This window comes from Eumetopias jubatus, unplaced genomic scaffold, assembly GCF_037043125.1.
Source record: "Eumetopias jubatus isolate StellerSeaLion01/CBP00866 unplaced genomic scaffold, mEumJub1_p1.0 scaffold_14, whole genome shotgun sequence".
NCBI lineage: Eukaryota > Metazoa > Chordata > Mammalia > Carnivora > Otariidae > Eumetopias > Eumetopias jubatus.
The window spans coordinates 89,448,238-89,474,213 of NW_028274820.1; the positions used below are offsets into that span (position 1 = coordinate 89,448,238).

At 41.9% G+C, this 25,976-nt stretch overlaps 1 protein-coding gene across 2 annotated transcripts in view; it reads left to right on the forward strand.

Annotated features, from left to right (window-relative positions):
- The window catches only part of EXOC4 (exocyst complex component 4), a 721,833-nt gene that overhangs the window by 519,791 nt on the left and 176,066 nt on the right, over nucleotides 1-25,976 (forward strand). The gene's annotated exons all lie outside the window — the stretch shown is intronic.

The following is a 25,976-nucleotide window of genomic DNA, read 5'->3' on the forward strand; positions in this document are numbered from 1 at the left end:
GAGACAAAACAAGAGGAGATAAATTAAACCGGCACTGGGGAAATTTAGAACTAATGTAGAGATAATGGAAATTCCTTCAGATCTTTAAGAAAAAAGTGGTTGGCTTTGCATATGGAAGATGGTGAGTCTCATTAACATGCAGGCAACTCATTATTTGCCTGGAACTTCTCCCTGAAGGGAATTCTTGATCCACTTGTGAATGTACCAAGAGTATGAAGGACTTCAGGGGAGGAAATTATTGTGCCAAACCTCAACTACCAACAAGAAAACCCTGTTTATTAGGGCAGACTTACTGTAAAGAGCTCGGCTAACTCACAGTGAATTTGAACCCACCAGCAAACTGGCCTTTAAAAGTCAGATCATTTAATTCAGGATCTTGTTAATATTGAAAATTTTACTTTGGTTATATAAAGAAATGGTTTCCAGGCAACAGAAATGAAGTAATTTGTTAGCAGATATTTGGATTTATAGGCTTGAGGTATTTATTTTACATCCATTTTAGCCAGTGACTTGGAGGTAAATCTGAAACTAAAAGTATATTAGTATGAGTTTAAATTATATATGTACATTAACTATTATTACAGTGTTATTGTATCTTTATAGTGTATCTTCCTTTGAGAGAATCATGGGCACAATAGCATATTTTTACAAAAGTTGCACGATTCGAGAATATCTCAAAGTGTGGAAGGCTTGAGCTCTTCAAAGGAAAGTTGTGTAAGTGGAAAGGAGTTACAGTTACTTTAGTTGCTTGCCCTTAACTGCCTTTATATGTGTGTTCCTTGCTTTTTCCTTCTTTGTACCTTAGAGTTAATACAAGTGCTAGCTAGACCTTTCATAGGCAAGTGCTCTAGTTATGAGCATTCTTTTTCATGAGCAAACTGTTCTGTGGTATTGAGAAACCAGAATAGAGGCATTCGCCTCTCCCAGAACCTGAATAATAGCATGACACGTAGGAAAGTTTCATTTGGATCATCTGGCTCTGTGTGAGATATGTTCCTTGTGAGGGATCTGTACTGAGTATGGGGTGCAGGGAAGGGAGAGTGGTGAAGGCATGTGCTCACTTGTCCCTCCACTGGATTACTCTTCCGCTGGCTCTTTGCGTGACTGGGACCTACTTTCTCAGAGGCCCAGTTCAGATGTCTCCTCCACAGGGCAGCTTTTCCTGACTATCCTACCTAAGTAGGTCCCCTTCCCTGATTATTCTGCATTCTTCCCTCCCTCCGATACCCCAACCCAGTCCAACACTGAAGCTGAACTCCCTGGGCTATATCACCAAACCTCCCTTGCCAGGTGAGTTAAGATCTGGTTCTGCCGATAGGAAGCAGTAGTGGCAGATTGGAAGAGGTAAGAGAAGAAAGAGATTAGGGCTGTTTCTTATCTCCTCCTTCTCCACTTTGGATAATTGTTCTGGCTGTGGGTGTACCCCTTCCTCCATAACCAGAGGTCCTGCCAGATGACACCCACTCCACAGCTCCAGCCCTCACTGGGCTCTGGTGATGTCATTTCTTCCCCTTGATCACAGCTTTCTGCTCTTACTAGTCTCTGGGTACCTCACCATCCCTCACTGCTTCTTTCAGTTCTGCCTATACCTCTGTAATTCCATCTCTGCATTAATGTTTCCTCATGTGAATCATGCAAGGAATTCCCTTTTTTTCTCCAGATCCTGAATAAGTCTCCCTAGTTAGTCACTATTTGAACACTTTGATTCTTCTTTCGTCGTAACACCACCACATTTATTAGTTCATCGATTTTCTGACTCGTTTATTACCTGTTTTTTCCCAATAGACTGTAAGTTCCAGAAGCATAGTACAGTACCGGTAAGCAGGAAGGTATTTGATAAATAATTTATTGAACGAATGCATCCATGCATGGATAGATGGATGGATGAATAGACACAGTGGATAAGCTTTGAGAGTCAGAAATAACTGCAGAGTCGGCGTGGGAAGACCAGAAATAGAGAGTGACTAAACCTTGTTTGTATCTAGCTTTGGTCTGACCATATCATTAACTTCCTCTCATTCAGGAAACCTTTTCGGTATTTCTGTCCCCGAGGTGTCATGCTCCCTGCTGTGCAGAGCAACTTTAATATGCTTAGTGTACTGAATTCCAAAGAGAACAAAGGCAACAATGGACTGTGGAGCGTATCTGCGTACTAAAGATGCTGACTTATTGTTCATGATAATTTTCAGCTTGAATAGCAAAAGCACATTACAACTCATAACTAGTTGACTATAATCAGAGCCAAGTCACGGCCATACTTTGCCAGCTATAAGACACCTCAGGGCAGCCTACTGCCTCCTTATTAAATCACTCCCAACCTCGTCACCAGCCATAGTGTTACAATGCCTTCTGTTTTCTAAATCGATTACTCCATTCTGAGGGATAGATGAGAACTCCCAACTTCACCTCTCCTCTCTTTGACCAAGTCAAGATAGAATTCTGTGTAAGTGAGTAAATCTTTGAACTAAGGTCATTCAGTTTATTAATCTCCAAATTTGTTGTCACAACCAAAACACCTGCTTTCTTATTTATTTTGTCGCCCTCTCTTTCTTCATAAAAATTTTATTTTCTGAGAATGTAAATTAGCTAGACCATATCAATAAATTTAATATTCTCAGAGTAATGAGATTGAAAAAGTAATGAGATGGTTATTTTCCTCTCGCATCTTGAGACATTCTCTTGCTTTATAATCATTGAGAGTTGTTTTTTTTTTTTTAAAGATTTTATTTATTTATTCATGAGAGACAGAGAGAGAGAGAGAGAGAGAGAGGCAGAGGGAGAAGCAGGCTCCCAAGGAGCAGGGAGCCTGATGCGGGACTCGATCCCAGGACCCTGGGATCATGACCTGAGCCGAAGGCAGACGCTTAACCATCTGAGCCACCCAGGCGCCCTGAGAGTTGTTTTCAAACATAATTTTCCATGGTCAAGTTTCAGTGTTCCTTAAATGTCACCTTAACATTTTTTTTTTTTTGGTCACCATAACATTTTTATTCCCAGCTAATTGTAGGTGACTAATCTGAAGAAAAAATAAACAATTCTCAAAAATTTTTGCTGAGAATCCAAAACAACTGCTAAGAAGGGAGCTTGGAGAGATACATATATGTGTAAAAGATGCAAGTGGGTTAAGTAGTCAATTACTTGAAGTTTAAAAAATGTCCTTTAAAGTCATTCCCGCTGCTAGACTGTCGTTGGGTCTCTGAGAAGAAAGGATCGTGCCTTTTCCCTGAGGCAGCACCCAGGGTCACACAGCATCAGCACACCTGGGTTCTCCGGGGAGAGTGGAAGGACAGCTGTCTCAGCGCTGCTTTCATCTGTTTGATGATGTGCAGATGCAGAGAACCCCAGAACGCTCTGTCCTTACCTCTCTGAAATGGCATCGGGGCGGTATAGACAGTCTGTTACAAGGGGGCATTTCCATGGGTGATAACATGCTTTCGAATCCATAATTCCACTGTCCAGGCACAGAATTCACAGAAGGGAAGGAAGTAAATAGGAAGGAGGAGATGACAAACACCATTTTATAGGTGAAACAACTGTGCAGGTATTGGCCCCAAATGATACGCATCATACCAGTAGTAATAATGGCAGCAACTGTAACAATTGTATTCCTACTAATAGATAGTAGTGATGATAGCAGCTACCACTTTTATGAGCCAAGACATGATTCTGATTCTTTGGTATGTGTTGACTTGTGTTTTACATGTATTGGCAACAGGTTTGTGAGGGTGGCATTCTTAATATGGGGAGGAAACTGAGAAATAGTGAAATTAAATAACTTGCCCACAGTCACATAGCTAGCAAGTACTGGAACTGTAATTCACACCCAGGCAACCTAACCCTGGAGTCCAGTGTCTAAATGAGTTCTACTCAAAATGTAGCCTGAGGAGTATGCTTGTCTGCAAGCTATTTGTTACCAGTCTGCTGTGAGATGCACAGAATTTGAGAGTAAGCATTTTAGACGCCCTCCCTCCTTTTAAAGGAATTTGACATTGCCTGTTGAAACTAACAAAAAAAGGAGGAGGGGGACTTGTGCTTTGTGTATCTCTGTGGTTCTAAATTTTTTTTATTAATCAGTTTTTGATGTATTTTATAAAAGTATCAATGTACAACAGATGGGCTGGTGGGCCTGGCCTGGGTTCTCACCGTAGTTCGGGACACACTGCCCTAAATTTCTTACTCCTCTATGTTGCCTCCGAGAGAAAGAAGTGAAAGCACAGAAGCAGTCATCTCACCTTGGTGCCCAAGGTACTTTCCAGTAGATGAAATAGCTTGAATATTTTTTTGCAGAGGGTTGTCTCCTAAATATTCAGCTCCTAGAAGAGTGTCTACTATAGAGGAGGTACTCAATATTTAATAAATGGGTGAATGGTTGAGTGATTGAAAGTGAATGAATTAATGATGGCTTCCTTAATACAAGAACATGTATGTGCATGCTTTCCCCCAAGATTTGTGGTTGTGGGTTTAAGATTGTTGGCAAGCTTAAACTAAAATGTTACAGTTCTTATTCCTCTGATGCTGTCTATCCACATGAAGGCAGGATTGAATATACCTCGTGGTCTTATTGTCTGAGTCCTCTGTTGCCATCCCCCCTCCTTTTTTTTTTCCGAAATGGCTTCCACCTGTTGCAAGGCAAAGCACACTGATTCAAATTAAGGAAATCTCTTAGGAGAAGAGAAATGAGCATTCTGGCTTTCTGGACATGGAGCTATGGAAACGGTCAGTTGAAGTGGTTATCCTTTCAACTACTTTATACATCTATAGGAGTCTACAAAGTTTTCATTCCTTAGACATGAGGAAACACCCACTCAGTTTTGGGGGAGGTCATTTAATTTATTTCTTCTGTAGCATCTCCATCCAGAAAAAGGGTTAGAAGGCTAATGCTCAGGGGTTTTGTCTTTAACCTGTCAAACTGTTGAATGGGCATCTGACCGTGTGAACAAAGGTACAAGGAAAGTTTTCTCCCCCAACCCCAATGGAATATGCTATACCTTTGCTACGTAGAGAGTGGTCTGTGGAAAAGAACCTCAGACCTCTGAGTCAGGATCTGTATTTGTATAGTATTGGTGTATGATTTCCAGGCACATTTAGAGTCTGGGAAGCACTAGTTTGTACCAGTGCAACACAGAGTGTGGTTCGTGGATTGTTGGTATCAGCATCACCTGAGCAGGTGAGAAATGCAAGTTCCTGCAAGAATCTTTGTTCTAACTAGCCCCCCGCCCCGGCCCCCACCGGGTCCAGTAATTTTGATAGAGACTGAAGTTTTAGAAGTGTTGCAATGTATCACACCACCATGCCTAGCTGGAAGTTAGGAAATGGGAGCTAACACTGTCGGCTCTTAACATTGCAGTGAATAAGAGAAGTCACTTAAAAAAAAAAAAAACAACAACTATCCAGCTTTGTTTCATACAGGCCCAGAAATTGTAAAAACAATATTTGCAGTGGCAGCAGAAGCTGCTTCCTAGTCTAGCACATTGCTGAATTTTACAGAGTTCTTTCCAAACACAGGATGAGCCTACATTTTCTGGCTCATTCAGGGATGAGAGGAAGAGGCAGCTTTCCTAATGCTTAGGCTCAAATTCCCACATCATTGGAGGAAAAAAGCATAAGCTGTGCAAGTAAAAATGGAGGCATTCTTGAAACATTTAAAGCGTTTTTTTTTTCTTTCATTTTCCTCACTGCCCCAGTATTTGTCAGAGTACTTCCGAGACGTGATGTGGCTAGAGTTGCCAGCTTACGCCACACCCGTCTCTTCCTCAGCCAGCTGCACTGGCCACTCTTACCTGTGAGCTTAGGGCAGTGGTTCCCAGCAGCGGGACCCGTTAGAATCACCCAGGAGCTTTCTGAAAACACCACCTGCCCAGATCCCGTCCCAGAGATTCAATTCAGTTGATCAGGAGCAGGGCTGGGGCCTCAGTGTTCTGTAAGATGCTCAGATGATCCCAGCATGCAGCCAGAATTAGTGCCACTGGTCTGGATCTTTCTACTCCGTAGAATCAATTATTGCCCTGAGGGGAAGTGTATACGAAATTATAGTTGAGACATTCTTGAATTCAGTCAGGCTTTTTTTTTTTTAAAGATTTTATTTATTTATTAGAGAGAGAATGAGAGACAGAGAGCACAAGAGGGAAGAGGGTCAGAGGGAGAAGCAGACTCCCTGCCGAGCAGGGAGCCCGATGCGGGACTCGATCCCGGGACTCCAGGATCATGACCTGAGCCTCAGGCAGTCGCCGAACCGACTGAGCCACCCAGGCTCCCCATCAGTCAGGCCTTTGACAGAGGTCATATCAAAGTATGTCTTTGATACTTTGAACCAACTTTGATACATACGCCTTGGAATCAGATACAAATGATTTTACATCGCAGCCATTTCATCCGATAACTCTGTGGACAGGACCAAATTGTTAATTTCTCTGTACCTGTTTTTCCTCCTCTATAAAACGAGAATAATAAAATGGGTGTCAAAGGAACACAGGAATTATTTCTAATGATTAGGTGGAGTAATGTTTATAAAATGTGTCTCCTTCCTGCCCCATGTCACCCATGTGTGCATTTTAGCATTGATTCACTCTCGCCTTTACAGAATTCTGACTTCTGCTGACTCCCCCACCCCTGCCATCTGTCTCGATTTCAGAAACCCCTGCATCTCCTCCCCTCACGAATTTGTGTTTACCTGCTCCTGTCCTTTGTACTGCAGCACCCACCTAGTAACCTGTTTCCTGCCTGCCCACCCTAGCGTGACAGCACGTGATGACACTATTTTAACCTCTTTCTCTTTTTCCTGGAGTTTGTCCACTGATGGTTCTTCAGCAGCAGAAGTAACATGCAGTGTTTATTACCATTAAAGCTAGTGTATCTGTTTCCTAGGCCAGCCATAACAAATGACCACACCTGGGTGGCTTTAAACAGCAGAAACGTCTCCTGTCACAGTTCTGGAAGCCAGGGGCCACATTGCCTCCGGAGGGTCTAGAGGAGGACCTTCCCTTGCCTCTTCCAGCTTCTGGTGGGCCTGGCGTGTCTGGGCTTCCATCCTGACATGGCCTTCTTCCCTGTGTCTCCATCCTTCTCTGGGTCTTAGAAGGACGGTCTCATTGCATTTAGGGCCCACCTTAATCCAGCCTGATCCTATATCAGTCTTTACTGTAATTACATCTGCAAAGACCCTATTTTCAAGTGAGATCACATTCTGAGGTTCTGTGTAGAATTTTGGGGGAACACTGTTCAACTGGCTATAGCTGATCACTGGAAGCAAGCTACATGGAATGCAGTGTATTTAATTTGCTGTTTGTTCCTCGACAACCCTCTGACAGGAAGCAGTGTAGAAGTATTGCTATTCGGGCAGTAGGGCCGGGATGGTCTAGATTCTGGTGTCAGCAAGGTTCCTGGTGACGGTTTGTGGTAGGCTGAGTGATTGCTGGAGCTCCCAGCAAGTCTCACCAAAGGCTGGTAGACACAGCTGCCTGTGGTATAATGATCTGCTAGAGATAATTACACTGATGCCCAAAGCCAAAGTACTGCCCGTAACCTTTTGCTGGTTTCCCAAGGAAGTGTAGCCGGAAGCAGTAGCATAGCGTCTTCATCATATCAAATTATGTTAATATGAAAAATGTTGCTTTTGAGTGGTATTTGCATCACGGCCAGTTTTTACCATCCACTCTGTGGTACAGAATAGATTCAGCTTTTATTAGTGTAAATAGATTAGTCCCATTTAAGGTCTGCTGGAAGTCATCATGAAAATCATTAAGTTGAAAAGAGAGCTGATCAATTGATTCCCCCCCCCCCCCCCCCCCCCCCCCCCCCCCGTGCACTCTGAGAGGTGGTGCTGATGGTCCCACTGTGTTAACATAAGCCTTAGAAGCAAAATGCCTTAGGGTCTAATCTGATCTTCATTGTCTCTCCAGACTGAAAGAAATACTAATTCACCACAGTTTGTAGTGTTGATTTTCTTCGGATTTTACTCTTACTATTTTATTCACTAGCAGTATTATTTGGTCTCTTTATGACAAGTAGGGGCCTCACATAACCGACCAGTAGTAGCTGCCTCAGGCTTCAGCCAGGAAGATGGAGTTGAAGACGCCTTTATTCTTGTCTTTGCTTGTTTCTCTTGTCACTGTGGCTTCCAACTCTCACCTGTTCACTTCTGAGACAGCTGAGCAAATGAAATCTTTCATTACTAATGGGGACTTACAGGATCTTAGAACATTCATTTGTGTCTTCAAATTGTCGTATTTGTGTTAGTTTTGTAGTATTAATTCTGTTACTAGCTGAAATACCTTCTATTTTTGTGGAGTTAATGTTGTGATGCTTCATAGCCATTCGGGAACATAACTAATGTGAATTTTACCATGGCATGTGGGAAAAGCATCTAGAACGTGGATCTAGTCTCCTTGTCAGCTCAGTGACCTTAGACGAGCCCAAGCCACTTCTCTTCCCTGGCACCCCTCCCTTCCCTCATCTATAAAGTAGGAAGGATGCTCAAGCTACCTCATAAAACTAAGGTGAGAAGTCCGTACGGGCTCATGTATTCAGCAGGGCTCTGGGAACGGCTCTCCATTTTGACTTGGTGGTTTCATAACTTACTGTTATTGGCCCCCACACACACCTGATCACTGCATTCAGGAAAATCCGTTAGCATTGAAGGGAATGGTGTTAAGAAAAAACCTACAGGAATGAAAAATGTTTCCTATTAAATAAAGAGCTTCACGAGTTTTTACCAACAGTGTGTCTTAAGCATGACTAGACAACCAGTGTAAGAACCTGGCAATAGTTTTTCCACAGTGTATCATGAATATTTTAAATTCCTGAAAAGGCTGAAAAAAAATTGTGCGAGCAACACCCACACACTCACCATCCAGATTCTACAGTAAACACTGTATGCTATATTTGTTTCATAGCTTAACCAAACCCGGTCATTTTAATTCTTCAGCTGGCCCCGAAGTGAATTCCCAGTCATGCCCTAAGCACTTTACCGTGGTGTTATTCACAGGTTTTTAATATCTTAGAAAAAATCTGAATATAAAGAGAAATAAATTAAGTGGGAAAGTTGTTGCTTTGTTCAATTTCTAAAAGTACTCAGTTTCTAAAAGCTTTTAAGTAGTGTCTTGGAACAGTGAATGGACCAGCTTATACTTGTGATTAATCTGTAAGTACCGCCTTTGTTGGTATGATACCACAAGGGATCTGTCATCATAACTATCGATGGAAAAGACTGAAGTGAGCAAACGAGAGGTGATTTTTATATGCAGACAACAGACACGTTATATGGTCAACTTGAATTTTTACAAATATCTTTATAGTCTTATCTCTGAATGAGATGGTTTTCTTAGAAAGTTCCTCCTTAACTAGACTTCTATAAATAGCTTTCTGCAAAGCAAGGAGAGAGGGGGAAATACAGACAGAGAACGCGCACGCGTGCACCCAGAGCAGCTAAAAATGAAGATTTTTTTTTTGTATGTGTGTAGAAAATCTTCGCAACTAGCCCTATGCATGGTATAAGAATTATTAACGATTTCCAAGTTTGTTTTTACAAGTCAGTTATAATTACAAATGTTTTCTTCAACAATCTATCATCCCTCATAATGTGTTTGGAACAGCTTTTAATTTAGATGCAACTTTTCAAGAATTTATCATATCTGGGTTATGAGGTCAGTTTAGAAAAAAGCAAGCTGGAAGACTTTACCCACGTGGATAGAGAAGTCATGAGGGACTGCTGAATGAGAAAGTAATTACAGTGAGTGACACTTGTTTACTGGCTTTGCTTGCTACTAAGAAACTTGTCTGAGCACGAGGCTGTTTCAGAGTGACATCAGTATAGGGACAAGCCCTGGGTTTTAAACGATGATTCCGAATGTATTTTCTAAGTCAAGGTAGGCCCATGGATGGCTGTCTCCGTTGTCACTTGGGCTGTTCTATGAAACAGGGCTCATTTGGGGGTATTTGAGACATTGATTGGCTGCTGTCTGCTTTGATCTTGCCTCTGCCCACTCCTGGTGGATGAGCAGGAGAGGAGGTAATGACTTACGACAGGTCTGCTGACAGCCACCCAACTACATCAACACGCTGTCGCTCAGATCCGTGGAGAGCTGCCTTTGCCCGACGCATATTTGACTTTACTTGCTAACAAAGGCATCTTCAGATGTATTTCTTTTCCTTAAATGCTAGAGAAGAGGAAGAACATCCCATCAAGAGATACCAGGAGAGAAAAGGCTAGCTCAACAGCCCAAGCAAATGATAGTTATCATTCTTGGGAGCAGCACGGTTGCTGAGCTCACAAGATTACTGGTAGGAGCCAGATGAGTGTGGACAGAGAGAACTGCTGCTCTTGGGGCATTGTTGAGGTTCTTATCCTAAGTCATTTTTGCCCTGTCTGAATGTTGCAGCTCTGGCTTGGGTATGTTCTAGGGAGAAAATGAGGAGGGAGAAAGCAGATTTCTGAGCTTGAAAGTTAATTGGCCCTTCAAGAGCGTTCAGATAAAGCCGCTGTTCCTGCTCTGGCTTTTTGCTTGCATGTGTTTGTGTTCCTTTAGACCCTGTAAGATGGGCTGGTAAAAATCTGATCCATCGACTGTGACGAGTGATACAGCGCATACAGTTGAGTAATTTCTACTGTTGAAATTCTAGATAACATTAAATGATAAATCTTGATTAAACACCTGCTTGATGCCATCACTGGAAAAGGAAGTGTGGGGATCCCATTTCACGGAAACTTCCAGGTTAGTTAGGGAATCGAAATTCCTCCTGCCTGCAGACCCGAGAGCAGTGGGGTAGAGCTTGTAACTAGCACTGCATGCAGTGTTCCAGAAGGCTTGCGGTCTGAAAGTTGAGAGCACTGAGGGCTAGAGAATTCAAGAGACTTTAGGCGAGCTCTGGATCCCGACCTGGGCATCACAGGCTGTGTAGAAACAGAGAAACAGTGGAGAAAGTAACCCGAACAAGGAATGTAACATCAGTAGAGACACTAAAGGTATGTTCCTGAGACAGTGAGGTTAGACCACCTGAGTGAAGGGATGAGTGCAGAGTGAGAAATCAGGTTGACAGGGGGCACAAAACTCTTAAGAAGGTCTTAAACTTGGAGCAGAACAGTTTACGTTTAAAGTGGGAAGAGGTACAGTCATGAAAGGTTCTAGTGAAGGGGCTCATTGGCTCCTGTCTCATTTGATCTTGCGTAACAGAGAGATGAGCTGATAAGGGAGAGTGGGCTCTGGCAGTTCCCAGACAGGATTAGAGAGTAGTGAGCCTGGGGTCAGGGAGGCCATCCAAGGAGGAGATCTAGGAGTCCAGCTCAGAAGGGAAGACAAAGTTTCCTGTGAGTGTTGCTCTGCAGACCGAAGCTTCAGGTAGTGACCTCCTGGCTGCCCCCACATTTTGCTCAGCTCAGCATTTGAAGTCATTCTTTTGACTGCTCATCATAATTAGTCAAACAGGCTGACTTTCTGGGACAAGTATTGTGCTCTATCAAGTTTTTCTCCAAGCCCGCACAGACAGTGACTGGATGGGGTTCTTAAGATTAGGCTGTATATTTCTCGTTTATTACCTCTTCAGACACCCAGGAGCTCTGTCAGTTAAAGTCCTGCTTGGGGAAAAGGCAGCACACAGCTAGCTCATTAACAGGTTATCTGTGTCATTATGTCCTTTTTGGATTGTGCATATTGGAAATAGAATCTTTTGAGAAGGAAAAAAAAATCCATCTAGGCTTCTAGTTTCCCTTTCTTTTTCTTCCTCATTTTTATCTGCTTCTCTTCCCTCCATAGTTACAGCTATTCCCATGATGGATGGTCCTATCTTTGGAGCCCAGAATACCCTGAGTATATTCACTTGCAAATAGCTACAAAGTCAAATTCAGATGACTGCACTTAAATGAAAGGCTTTCTGTACCTCTCTTCTCTGGACACGTAGACTTCTCCTTGCCCCATTTCAGCCACAGGAGCTTAATTGCTTCTTCCTTTTGATTCCACAAAGCATGTTTTAATTTGTTCTCCCCTTGGTCATTCCAAGGTCAAGGCTGCCTATCAGGTGCTCGCAGACGTGCTCTGGTGACCTTGCATGCTGTGTTTGCCCCTAGCTTCCAAGACTTTACCAAAATGAACAGCCTGCCTATGTAGAGAGGGCTGAGCTATCAGTTCATTTCTTGCCTCTTGGACAAGAAGAGTCTCCTTTTCTTCCATCCTCTCAGAGTTTTGCTTTAGAGCCAAAAGGAATCTCTGACACATAGTAGGTGCTCATTTGGTGAATGAATAAAGTGGAAATTGCCAACAGTTATGTTAAAGGGTGGCCTCTGGCTTACACAGTTAGGGATATGCTTTGTAGAAGCAAACCTGTGCTGTTGCCAAGGAAAGTAGCATTAAGTGTTTGGTTTTTTTAATAAGCTTTTTATTTCAAAAAGTTTGAGGTTTACAGAAAAGTTGCGGAGATAGTACAGAGAGCTTTCCTACACTCCATACCTTGTTTCCCTGTTCCCAGCATCTTCTGTTAGTCTGATGCATTTGTTAACGTTTAACCAACCAGTATTGATACATACTTATTAGTGTCCGTAGTTTGATCAGATTGCCTTGGTTTTTATATGTCTTTCTTCTGTTCCAGTATCCCGTCCAGGACAGCACCTTGTATTTAGTTGTCTTAACTTCTTGGGTCCCTCTTGGATATAGCAGTTTCTCAGACTTTTTGAGTGGCCTTCCCAGCGGATAGGTATGGTATCCCAGTGGGTATACCCAGTCCAGCGATCTGGGTCTATCTGATGTTTTTCTTATGATTTGACAAGAGGGTATGTGTTTTGGGGAGGAAGACCCCAGAGGTAAAGTGCCACTCTTATCACATCATATCAGATAGACATGCTGTCAACAAGACTTATCACTGTCAAAGTTAACCTTGAGCGCCCGGCTGAGGCAGTGTTTGCCAGGTTTCTCCACTAGAAAGTTATCTTCCTCCTTCCTTTCCATACTCTACTCTATGGAAGGAAGTCTCTGTGCGGCCCACACACTCAGGGAGTAGGGAGTTATGCTCTACTCCCTTGAAGGGAGAGTATTTGCATAAATTATTTGGAATGCTTCTGCATGAGAGATGTGTCTCTTCTCTCCTATTTTTGTATTTATTTAATTGCTAATTGATGTCAGTATGAACTCATGGGTTTCTATTGGAGACAGCGGGTTTATAATGCAATACTACTTTATTTTTATTGCTCAGATTATTCCAGCGTTGGCCATTGGGAGCTCTTTCAGTTGGCACCTGTGTCTCCTGTGTCCCCATCTTTGTGATTTTTTTTTTTTAGCATTCTTTGTTTTCTGGCACAACAAGATACTCCAAGCTCCATCTGTATATTTTCTGCCCCAGTCCTAGAATCAGCCTTTTTCCCAAGGAGCCCCAGTTGCTGTTATTGGAGAATAGTATTGGCAGCCAAGATCTGGGGACTTGGTATGATTGTTGCTACTTGGAGCATCATTACTTCTTGGTCATCTCAACTGGTAGAGAAAAGAAATATATGCATTTATACTAACCCTCGTATGTATTCATATCCATACATATTTCTACTTGGATTTACATATTTTTAAAAAGATTTATTTATTTATTTTAGGGGGGGAGGGACAGAGGAAGAAGGAGAAAGAATCTCAAGCTGAGTCTGCGCTGAGCGTACAGCCCAACGCAGGGCTCGATCGCACAACCCTGAGGTCACAACCTGAGCCGAACCAGACACTCAACAGACTGAGGCACTCAGGCGCCCCTACGTGTATTTACATACTAAGCTAAAAATGAGTTCATACTGATATCGCCAACTCTAATGCATCACTGTATGGATCATTTTAGCCTGCTCTTCTTACCTCCTTTATCTGTAACCGCCTTCTCCAACAGTGAAACACCTGCCCCCGCCCTCCGCCACCCATTTGCTTGATTGTTCTAGCCCAGCAAACACGTGTAGCATGTCAGAATTATTAACCCGCGCCCTGTGCGAAGCAACTTCATCAACTCATGCATAGTTCTTACGTACAATTTCTTTTGCCTTTATTTTTACATCCTGATCTCTGAAATTGCTTGGTTCAGTGCCTTTTCCTCCTACTCCTTTCAAGAAGATTGTTTTATACATTTTGTAATGCAGTTAGATGGTTTTGTCACATTCTGCACTACGTCCTGGGATCCCCTAACCTCCTTAAATGATTTTTTTTAATTTGCATACATCAAGGTTCATTCTCCATGCTTTAAAGGTCTGTGGGGTTTGACAAATACCTAACGTCATGTATCTGCCATTACAGCCTCATACAAAATGGATTTTACCACACCTCTCCCTCGTCCCAAAAATCTCTGTACTTGGTCTTGTCTTTTTTTCTTTCTTTCTTTCTTTTTTAAAGATTTTATTTATTTATTTGACAGAGAGACACAGCAAGAGAGGGAACACAAGCAGGGGGAGTGGGAGAGGGAGAAGCAGGCTTCCCGCCAAGCAGGGAGCCTGATGCGGGGCTCGATCCCAGGACCCTGGGACCATGACCTGAGCCGAAGGCAGACACTTAATGACTGAGCCACCCAGGCGCCCCTATACTTGGTCTTTTCAACCCATCTCCCTTTTGCCCACATCTCTGGCAATCATTAATCTTTTTACGGTCACTACAGTGTTGCCTTTTCCAGAATTCATATAATTGGAATCAGACAGTATTTAGCTTTTTTTCAGACTGGATTCTTTAATTAGCAATATGCATAGGATTCATTCATGGCTTTTCATGGCTTGATGGCTCATTTCTTTTCATCATTGAATAATATTCCAGGGTATGAGTTATGGATGTGGCATGTGGTATGGATATACCAGTTTATTTATCCATTCACCTATTAAAGGACATCTTGGTTGCTTCCATTTAGGATGGTTATGGATAAAGCTGCTGTAGACATCTACCTGTAGGTTTTTATGTGATCATAAGTTTTCAAATTGGTTGGATATTGTTTTAGCTGTTTCTAGAAGTTGTGAGGATTAATGGGGTTGCAACAGTGGTGAGGACAGACTTAAAAATAAACAAATATATCACAGTGGTAAGTGCTTTAATAAAAGTATGAACATGGTGAGTAAACTTGAATATAAGAAAAAGGCAAAAGTAAAAATACTTAAATTTACTCTTAAGTACTATTCTAAAACTTACTCTTAGGTTCTATTTTTTTAAAAATACTTAGCATTCCTTTCCAGGAAAAACATTCTCCCTCTAACGCCCCCCCCCCCCAACCTAGTAAAACCAGCTGCTGCTACAGCCACGGTACAGACAGTGAGTCAGGTGGTACAGAATTTTCTGTCTCCAGAGACAGTCCTAGGAGTTCACTGGTGACAGACACCTTCAGAACTTAATCCTGTGTCTTCTTCCAACTCAAAAAGTAGGAGAGAAAATCCATGTCTAAGGGTGAAAAAACAGCTCCTGCCCATTAGAAGGAGAAAAAATGGCTAGGGATTATTTGCCTTCTGGAAACATGGAATTCTTAGGCCAAAAGAGCAAATAAAATTATTTGACCAAGTCATTCAGTGCCAACAATAAGTAAATTTATTCTGGGATTTGGAATTCCTCCTCCAGGAATTTCTTTTTTTTTTTTTTTTTTTTTAGATTTTATTTATTTATTTGACACAGAGAGAGAGGGATGGGGAGAGAGCACAGGGAAAGCTTCAGACAGAGGGAAGCAGGCTCCCCGCTGAGCAGGGGCCAGATGCAGGGCTCGATCCCAGGACCCCAAGATCATGACCCGAGCCAAAGGCAGACACTTAACTGACTGAGACACCCAGTTGCCCCAGGAATTTCTTATAGAAGGAGCTAAACCCGAAGGAACTAGCCACATGGGAATGAATCCTTGCTTTGTCAAGAGCTAAGCTTGTGTCTTTCAAGAAGAGCTTTCGTGTTAAACGTCTAGGAAGAGATGCCAGGGGTCTGTTAAGGGGCCTCTGGTTTTCTGCTTGCACACCTTTAAATGTTGGATGGCAGGGTCAGCTGGGCTAACTGGATCCTGATTTGTGTACCAGTCAGTAGTGAAGTAGATGGATCGAGAAGAAAAAATGTGTTTACAGCCTGGGAGGTAGAATGGACAAGAGGTGGTGTGTGTACATCCTTCTTGAATGTCCAGTGACCTGTGGGATAGTAAAATAGAGCATGAGCTCAGAGGCTTGACTCGGTTAGCAAGTCCTCTTTGTTTGCAGAGGAATTAAAAGGGTGGAAGGAGTGTAGACAGAGGGACCAAACTTTAAGTGAAGAGAGAAGTTTCTCCAACACCCAGCATGACAAGAAATTTGTAAGCTGCCAGTTATCAGAGACTTTTTGATGTACAGAACATAAATAAGAGAAAATTAAATATTTCTCTTTAAGTGAAAGACAAAAGAATTCAGAGCGAAGTTGTAATTTATAATGTTACAATTTAGTTGGTGAGTGTTTTTAATTAATCCCTGGGTAACTATATTTTTTAAAATCTTGCTGTAGTTCATATATTTGTCCAAAATGCATTAGTTAAATATTTATGTGACTAGTTACATATTTATAATGTGCTTTTTTATGGAGTAGTTTTACAGAGAAAATCATAAGTGACTGGATCGAAAGCTATTTTTACTTTTTCCCAACTAACTCTGTCTAGGGAAAACCAAGCTAATTGGCTCACGAACCTATGGACCAGATTGACCTCCTGAGTTCTAACCCAGCTGCAGACCTCATACCTGGGTAGAAATAACCAATCACTGTAGAGCTAGCTTAGCAAATACACAAACTTCAAGAATTGGCACAGATTTGAGGTTTATTTTAATTCTACTTCCTTACTCCTTTCAGCTCCTGAACATAGCGGCACATGCTGGTTTACTTATATAACAGACATAAAACTTCATAGATGAGGAATGTTGTAACTGAACTTATATACGTGAGACAAATATTCTATGTATGTCCTCACTCTGTTTAGAAGAAGATTGTGCATGGTATGGTATACATTTTCCCCAGTTAGTGTTGGTGTTTTCTATCATAGAAAGACTAGACTCCCGAAGAACTGTAGAGCTAGAATTTTAACCCCACTCTGTGACTGAAGTCAAACTTAGCTAGTTAAGTGTCTGGTCTAACATGACACATCTGGTAAATGACAGCTCCAGTGGTAGAAATCCAGGCCCCTCTTTTGCTGACCCAGTTCACTTTCTGTTCTACCTGCGGTATTGTTTAAAGCCTGCTACCCTTTCATGTGCTGAGTAATTTATTTACATGGGATTTTAGCAGCCCCAATGCTTGTACTATAAGGAAACTATTTTGTTCTGCTGAACTTCCAAAAAAAGTAACATCTTGCACCCCCTCCTGTTTAGGGTGACTTTGCTTTCCATTTTGCTCCTTTCTCTAAAGGCAGAGCACGTTTCACTCCAAAACCAAATAACAAGCATCTCTCTCCTAATTTATGGTTTTCAAAATTTTAAGCTGTTTGTTCCCTTGCTGTCCAGAATGCTGTCTGAAAAGTCACAGTGATTTAAATAATTGATGGCTACTTTATGAAATTGTCAGCCTAGATCCATTCTCCTCCCTTCCCCAACCACAAGTCCTTGAGCAGCTAATCCTTTTATGTTGCATCCTTTTTTTTTTCCCCTTCCTGGTTTCATTTAGATAATTATATTATTCACCCTGGAATATAATTGCCATTATACTGTGGGGGAAGGGGGACAGATTAGGGTGGGCTGCCTGCTGTTGGCATCTGCAGGTTGTAAAATGTCTGTTATGCTCTAGCCTCTAATTTCTTTGCCATTCCACCTTTTAAAGATTTAATTATACCTGTGTAAAAGCATAATTTGAAATATGACTTCTGGTTCTTTTGGAAGATAAAAGAGAGATTAATCCATTGTCAAACATGAACAAGCGGTATAATGGAAAATCTTTGGACTGGAATTCAGGGATTTCTTCGCAGCTGAACAAACAAGCTCTAAATACCTGCTGTGTACCAGGGCACTGGGCTGAGGATTAGGAAATGCAAAATTTAGGGGCGCCTGGGTGGCTCAGTTGGTTAAGCATCTGCCTTTAGCTCAGGGTCCTGGGATTGAGTCCCGCATCGGGCTCCCTGATCAGTGGGGAGCCTGCTTCTCCCTCTCCCTCTGCAGCTCCCCCTGCTTGTGCTCTCTCTCTCAAATAAATTAATTAATTAAATAAGTCTTTTTTTTTAAAGGTGCAAAATTTAAAAGAAAAGAGGAAACTGTCCTCCAGGATTGGATATCTTGATAATCTGCTACCCACTCGTGACCCAACTTTGGGCAGTGCACTTTAACCTCTGTGGGCCTACATGTCTCATCTCTAAACAAAGGATACCGTCCTCTTCAGATGTCCTTCCAGCTGTAACATTCCCTGATGTTCTGAAGAAAAGACCATCAAGTATCAGCCACATTCCTTCTTTGTCAGATCTAATTCGAAGAGTGGGGGGTGGTAAAAAGTATCAATTTTCTGTGACAGAAGTCAGTTTGTCACCTCTGAAATCAAAGACGGTCTCGTCTGAAAGCTCTTAAACAAAGGATTGCCTTTTCCTGAATATATTTTCTACCTGCTGAGTCCCGGGTGCCCAGCTCAGGGCGTGTTTGGGAGCAGAAGGTGACAGTCTCTGAGCAACTGCAAGTTGTTATTCACAGGAGCAATAACTTTTCCTCTCAAATTACGGCCCGACATCCTTTTTCCATCTCATGAAGCCATTTTTCCAGTGAGAATTTGGATTCTAACATGTGTTTTTCATAAGGCTTAATTGCACTGTACGTTGGGTGGAAGGAAGGTCACAAAATGGTTCTTGTGCTTCTTCAGATATTGTTATTTTTCTCTTTGGAGGTGTCTAGTTTTCTCTTTGGAGGTGTCTAGTCAAGGAACTTGTCAACCCGGGAACTTAGAAAACATAACGATATGAAATATAAACCTAATGATAGATCAGGCTGTGTAGCTTTGAGAGGAAGTGGTATTCATCTCTGTCAGGGCCTTCCAGTGTTGGATAAAGCAAACCCAAAATGACAGCATATAGCCTGTTACAAATGGAACACAAATAACACATAATAAAATAGAGATTTAAAGTGGGCTTTATAACATGTTTATTTCAGGGAGCAAATCATAACCCATTTGCCTTATTGGAAAAACAATTTTCCCGTTACACAGGGAAAATGGAGTATTTAAAAAGGAAATGAAAATGACCACCAAATGGACTTGGTTGAAATGGGCAAATTTGTTTCTTATTTACCTGTTGTTTTTGCACTGGGGAGAGCGATACAGGGCCTAGACCTGCTTTCAGCAGTAATGGTTCTTTTACCAAAAAAACCCTAGCCATCTGGGGTAAAGTAGCTTGTGCATGTCCCATCCTCTGTAGGGGTATAAATGGATGCTAGAACTCTCTCCCCTTCATATACAATCCTAATGCTGTCCATAATTTTCAATCTACCTCTTTTTTCCTCTTTATCTTTTTTTTTTAAGATTTTATTTATTTGGCAGAGAGAGAGCAAGAGAGGGAATACAAGCAGGGAGAGTGGGAGAGGGAGAAGCAGACTCCCCGCCGAGCAGGGAGCCCGATGCGGGGCTTGATCCCAGGACCCTGGGATCATGACCTGAGCCGAAGGCAGACGCTTAACGACTGAGCCACCCAGGCGCCCCTTTTCCTCTTTATCTTGATGCAGGTCTTTGCCAGTGACCCTCTCCTCTGTTGTCCAGTAATAAAATATTGTCAGTCTAGTAGTAGGCCTTCCTCTTTTGTGTCATTTTATTTATCTCTAGTACTGTGTTCCTTAGACCCATGCTTCTAAAATTTTAACATTCATGTTCGTCACCAGGGGGTCCTTTTCAAATGCATATTCTGACGCAGTCAGTCTCATTGAGTTCTGAATTTGTACATTTTGAACCAGCACTCCAGTCATGCTGAAGCTGCTGGTCCGTGAGCTGTCCTTTGACTAGAAGGCTGTACGCCACGAGCCAACAAGTTTTTTCTGTAAAGGGCCAGAGAGCAAATATTTCCATGCGGCTGTGTGAGCCATATGGCCTCTGTTTGAACAGTTGGGCCATCATGGTATAAGGGCCACCACGGACAGACAGTGTGTCAACGAACGAGCATGACTGTGTTCCAATAAAACTTTACTTAACAGCAACAACAAAATGCTGCAGCTGGATGTGGCTGGCAGACCACAGTCTGCCAACCCCTGCTTTAGACAGTGTCTTTGAAATGATGTATGTATTTTTTTAAACTTGAAGGTTTTCATCCAGATGTTTACACGAGACTGTTTTACAATGTCAGGCACATATATAAAGGGGATAGAGGTTAATTTGTGCGCTACCAAGATACTATGCAAGACAAAAACATAGGCCCAGAGACAAGAGATCTTTGCTTTCTAGAGGACGTAAAAGGAGGTGGGAGGCGTCATGTTTTAGTGTTGTGGTGGCATAATGTGATGACTTGAAAACCCACTTCCTGTTTGGCAAGGAGTGGTTTTGCAGTTATATATTGTTATAGGCATGTCTCTCTCCAAGCCCCGACTCTTGCCTGCCTGTGTGCATTTCTTTGATCACATCCCTTGCCATATCATTTGGCGCCAATCCATATTTGAGTAATGAGATAGTTTGTTGTGCCTGCAATGAAGAAAATGATTTAAAATGTTTTTTAATAAGTTAACAGGAGCGAGTGTTGAAATTACTGTAATGAGATAATGATAGTGCAGCATATTGCTTTGAAGATTGTGCTCTGGTGAAGAATGTACACTCTTAATAAATTCATTTTCACTGTATTTTCCTTGGCAAGGTTGTTTAGCATTTGCCTGTCTGCTGGCAGCCGAGAAATGGGCATATGAGTTGGTAATCAACGAAGAATGAAGACCAAAGGTGGTAATGATTTAGGAGTATTGAGCTTTAGGATATCAGCCGTGGAGGGCTTGTGCACTCAGCACCCAAATCATACAGCGACAGGTACTGTATGGGAAGGTTGAAATCCAAACTTCTGAACCTCAGGCCAGCATAGCAGGTTCAGCTTTTAAATCTGGCTATTGACATGGGTCACGTGTACTTTATTTCTTTGAGGTTTCAAATGTGAAACTTGAAAGTTATCTAAGTCTCCTTGCATGTGTTTAGCCAGCATGTATACTTTGTAAACTCAAAACACAGCATGGTGTAAGATAGGGAGCTACAGAGATGAAAAGGACCTGAGTCCTGCTGTCAAGTTTATTGTTGAGAAGAGAGCGGCAGACATATCAACAAATCAGCGTTAGGCCTGCCATGATCTATCTGCATTTGTACTGAGCACGTTGGGAGCTCAGGAAGGGGACTGGTCATTCAAGAAAGGTTTCAAAAAGGAGATGATATTTCATCTGAGTCCAGAAAGGTGGGACATATTCAAAGTAGAGGAAAAGACATGAACAAAATATAGAGGCAGTGAAATAGCATAGCACAGTAAGGGACATAGATACATTGTCTATATACCTGTGATGGAATTCCATACAGCAATGGAAATGAATGAACTGCATGTTATACATCATCTGGATGAATCCAACAAAATAACATTCAAAAAAGGAAGCAAGACACAAAAGAATATGTAAAATATGATTCCATTCTTAGGAAGCAAAATTATATTTTATAGTTGAGGGAAGTGGTAAAATCATACAGAATAGCGGAAAAAGGATAATTACAAAGATTGCCACAGGTGGGAAGAGAGAAGGTTTTGTCTGGGGCGGGGAGTACTTGGGATGCTGGAAAGTTGTGTTTCTTTACCACGTTGGTGGTTCCATTGGGTGTTTGCCTCATGATTAACATGAGTACACTATCATAAACCTTTTCATGCATATGTTACTGTGAAATATGTGGGTTATATTGCACAATAAAAGATTTTTTTTTTCCTCAAGGTGAAAACCTCTGCAATAGGCAGTAGGAAATGGAAGCGTGGTCATGAAAGGGATCAGTCCGTAGAATCATGTGGCCGCTGCTTCCAGTGGGTATGGACCCAAGTTTTTAATTTGTCAACTCTAAATATGGCATGTTGTTGCGACCAGGAACGTTGTCTCCATACTGGCAAGGCCTTTTCTGCTGTAGCGCTCACTCCTGTCAGGCCCATTCTTTTTCTACCCAAAGGTTATTATTCATACCTACTTCTTCAGATGAGTATAAATCACCACCACTTTCCTCACAGTCCTATCAAGAAAATCAGTCAGTTGCCCATCTTCCCACTCATTAATTCCAGGAGTCACCTCAAACTATACATAGTCTGTTTTACTTTTGTACCCAATGGAACCTCACTGAGTGTTTGCTCCACCACACACATTGTGTTCTTACCGGTCTGACGTACGCAGTCCTTCCTGCTCAGTCTTCCTTCCCTACCCTTGGCCATACGCCGCTGCCGTGCTTCCGTGAGAGGAACAGCATTGCTTTATCCTTTTCGTCCGATTCCACTCATTTTTATAACCAAACCAAAAATCCCCGTCAGAAGGCCATTCCTGACTAAAAAGGTCTACACTACCTCCTGAAAATATCTGCGTTTTACATGAAAACCACACTAAATTTTCTACTTCGACTGTGACAGACTTTTATCTTACTCATATGGATTTGTTTTGTTTGGTTTTTGATTTAAAAGGGACTTTCCTTAACTCAAACCTGAAAGTCCAAACGTATGTCTTGAAATTAAGATTGGTGTGTGTAAGTAGCCTCGGCATCATGGGAACTTCGGTTTGTAATGCTGCATGTTCTCTCTTTACATGAAATTGATTGAATAAACTGTTACCTATTTAGAAGGATGATATGGAGGCCGACTCTGACTAGGTAGGCACCTGCTTTATGCTGTTTTCCTAGTGCAGGAGGGCAGTCGCAGCATCCGCACAAGCAGCCATCTTACGAGGGGTGACGGAACATTCCATTCAATTGAAATGTACTGAGTGTCACCAACTAGCAGAGACAGCGGCGTTGGTAACAGAGCCTCTGCCCGTGGTACTGACTGGGACATCTGTGCGTCAGACTCCTCCCGAACCATCTGGAATCTGGTTCTCCCAGAAAAGTCAGAAAACCCTTTCGTGGGGCCCGGTGGGCTTTCTCCCTAACAGAAACACTTCACGTGTGGCAGCTCTCCGGCGCACCGCTCCTGCCACGTGTCCCAGCCGTGCCATTCCCCTCCCACCCAGCAAATCACATCTGTCTTGATAACTACTTGGGAGCTTTGTTGAAACAAAACGCTGCGCTTCTTGTTGCCATGCAGTGAGTTAAAGGCGGCTGTGCTTACTTTAACAGATTAAACGTTCACTTTAGAATCATGTCAGGAACCCAAGTCACAATAACCTGGTCTCTGCCGCAGTGGTGTCCAAGTGTGACGGGCACTCTTTGTTTTTCGGGGGGAAATGAAGTGTCTCTGGTTGACTGGCTAACCTTGTCGGTCTTAGAGGATTTAAAAGAACATAAAGGCAGGCGTTTGTTCACCATAATAAACCAAGAGACTTTGCAGTGAATTCTATGATGACTGCTCTCAACACCTCACTACCCCCTATATACACGCATGCATTGTACACATGCACATACATGTCCATGTGCATGCGCGCGCACACACGCACACACACACACTGGGGAAAATTTTAATTTATAACAAAAGAGTAAAACATGATGCTTATTTTATATCTCCAGAGTTGAAGATAACGATGTTACATAGAATGAAGTATCCTGTATAACATAGCTTCTAATTGGTCTGATCGCTATCTTCAAAAGCACACATAGCATTTTCTTGACCCCTTCAAGTCTTGCATATGATATTTTTAATACATGTTTCTTGAGTGAAAATATGTTTGGGTAGAAGTAAGTATGCTTTTTGGTATGGGAGAGCCTTTCAGAAGCCAAGAATACCAGGGTACAAAAATTTTGTTGGGTAGCTTTAACCTTTCAATGAAGGTCTCGTCTATTTTAACTGAAGGTTTGGGACTTGAAAATAGTTTTTAATCCAGGGGTGTTCTGGTAAATGTTCAACAACCTGCCCTCTGGGGAAAAAGAGTGGGGGGGGGTGGTGGTAGGGGGAAGGTCAATAAATCAAACCCTGGTTTATAGTGTTTGCGAATCTCCGTAGTGTAACTACTCCTACCACGGACAATTTTAATCTTACCAGCATGCTGCTGAATGCTGAGAAGAGGTGCACAGAATCACACCATTATATAGAATTCTCGCCATACAGATACAGTAGACTCAAATAACCTCAAGAGCGTAAATGATAATAATAATAATAATATGTGTTCGTTTAATAATGCCTGCGGTTCACCAAGTCTTAAAAATGGAACGGTTCACTCTTGAGAGCCGATAGGGGCCAACTCCAGCACATCACTATTCTTATCACAATGTATTATAATGGCTAATTTAATTGTTTGCCTCCTTTCCTAAATAATGAGCTTCCTGAAAACATGCATAATGTCTTGATTTGCTCACCCTTGCATCGCTAATGCCTAGCACATAGTAGGTACTCAAGTATTTGTCGACTGAATGAATCATTTCAATCTCACCAAATTAACATGCCATGAAACAAAAGATGAGAGTTTCTTTCCCTAAAAACTACATTTTGTTTTCTTGGTTTTGGTCAGCTCTGACAATATACTTACTATGAATGTTCATCTCTCAGCACTTCAGCATATGAAATATTAATGTTTTCAATATGGTGCAACTAAAGATATGTGAGTTATTCACGGGCATAGTGTTCAAAGAACTCATATAATATAGATATGTTCAGGAACTATTTTTCAATAGAATGTCAATTTCTTTGATCTGTTTGTGTTCTTCTAAACCAACAAAACACTACCAATTCCTGTGATATGTAGATTACTTGTCTTTATAAAATTGCAAAATTTTTTACAATTTTCTCTGGGTCCTGCCGAACTCCCATGTTTTCAGCCTAAAGCTTTGTCACTGACCAGAATTAGAAGTTCTAGCATATTTGCACTTAAGGCATTTTTAAGGAGAAAAGAATATTCTTCCCATAGCGTAGGCTAACATTTCCCAAGATGCGTTCCACAGGATCCAGTTGTGGGATGTTAATGGTACTGCGTGAGAACCAATTTCAAAGTAAAAATGAGCTGGGGAAAAAACTACTTTAACGTTAAACAGATATTTTTACAGTAGCACATTCCGGAAGTGGGCACAGTATATACTGTTTCCCCATGAATTTGTTTTCAGAAGAGTTTCACATGATGCTTAAGAAGTATCACACTTGCATATGAACAGACTTCCAGAATCATGTAATGTTTAGAATTGAAAGGCCTTAAAGGCTACCTGGCTCACCTCCCCACACCCCCCCACCTATCAAAATCCATTCTACTTCACCTCGGCTGCATGGCCGTCCAGCCTTTGCTGAATACCCGCTGTAGCAGGGAACTTGGACCTCCCAAGGCCGTCTCCTCCACTGGGGACTCCTGTCCTTTTTTGTTTTTGTTTTTCTTTTTCTTTTTTAAACAAAGTTATTCCTTGTGATTGAACCAAAGGTCTGTTTCTCTGTACCCTATCCATTACTTCTAGTTTTGCCACCTGGAATATTAGCAAAACAAGTTTGCTTCCATTTCTTCAAGATAATTATCATGCTTCCCAGTAGCCTTCTCTTCTCTAAATGGAACATGCCCAGTTTACTCATCTCTTCCTCATATGAGGAAGTTTCTCATCCTAATTACTCTATTCTGCATAATTTATATTTTCCTCTCCAAATGAGATACCTAAAACTGAACATAGTCTGCTGTGGTCTGCCAAGCACAGACGTTTAGCTTTCCATTCAGCAAATACTTCTGGAGCCCCTGTTCTTCGGGCACCATGCTAGACAGTGGGAAAACAGTAGGCAGTAAGAGGCAGGTCAGAGTTTTCATGGAACTTACCATCTAGTGGCGGAAAAAGAAACCAGAAAATAAGGAAATAAAGAAGGTGATCTCAAGTAGTCCAAACTGGTATAAGGGCAATAAAACAGAAACGTCTGTTATGCCAGAAAGTGTTTCGGAAGGAAGTGGCTTGTTTTCGATCAGTGGTAAGGAAAAGACTCTCAGGAGGTGATGTTTGAACTGTTCTTGAATGATACAAAGGAAC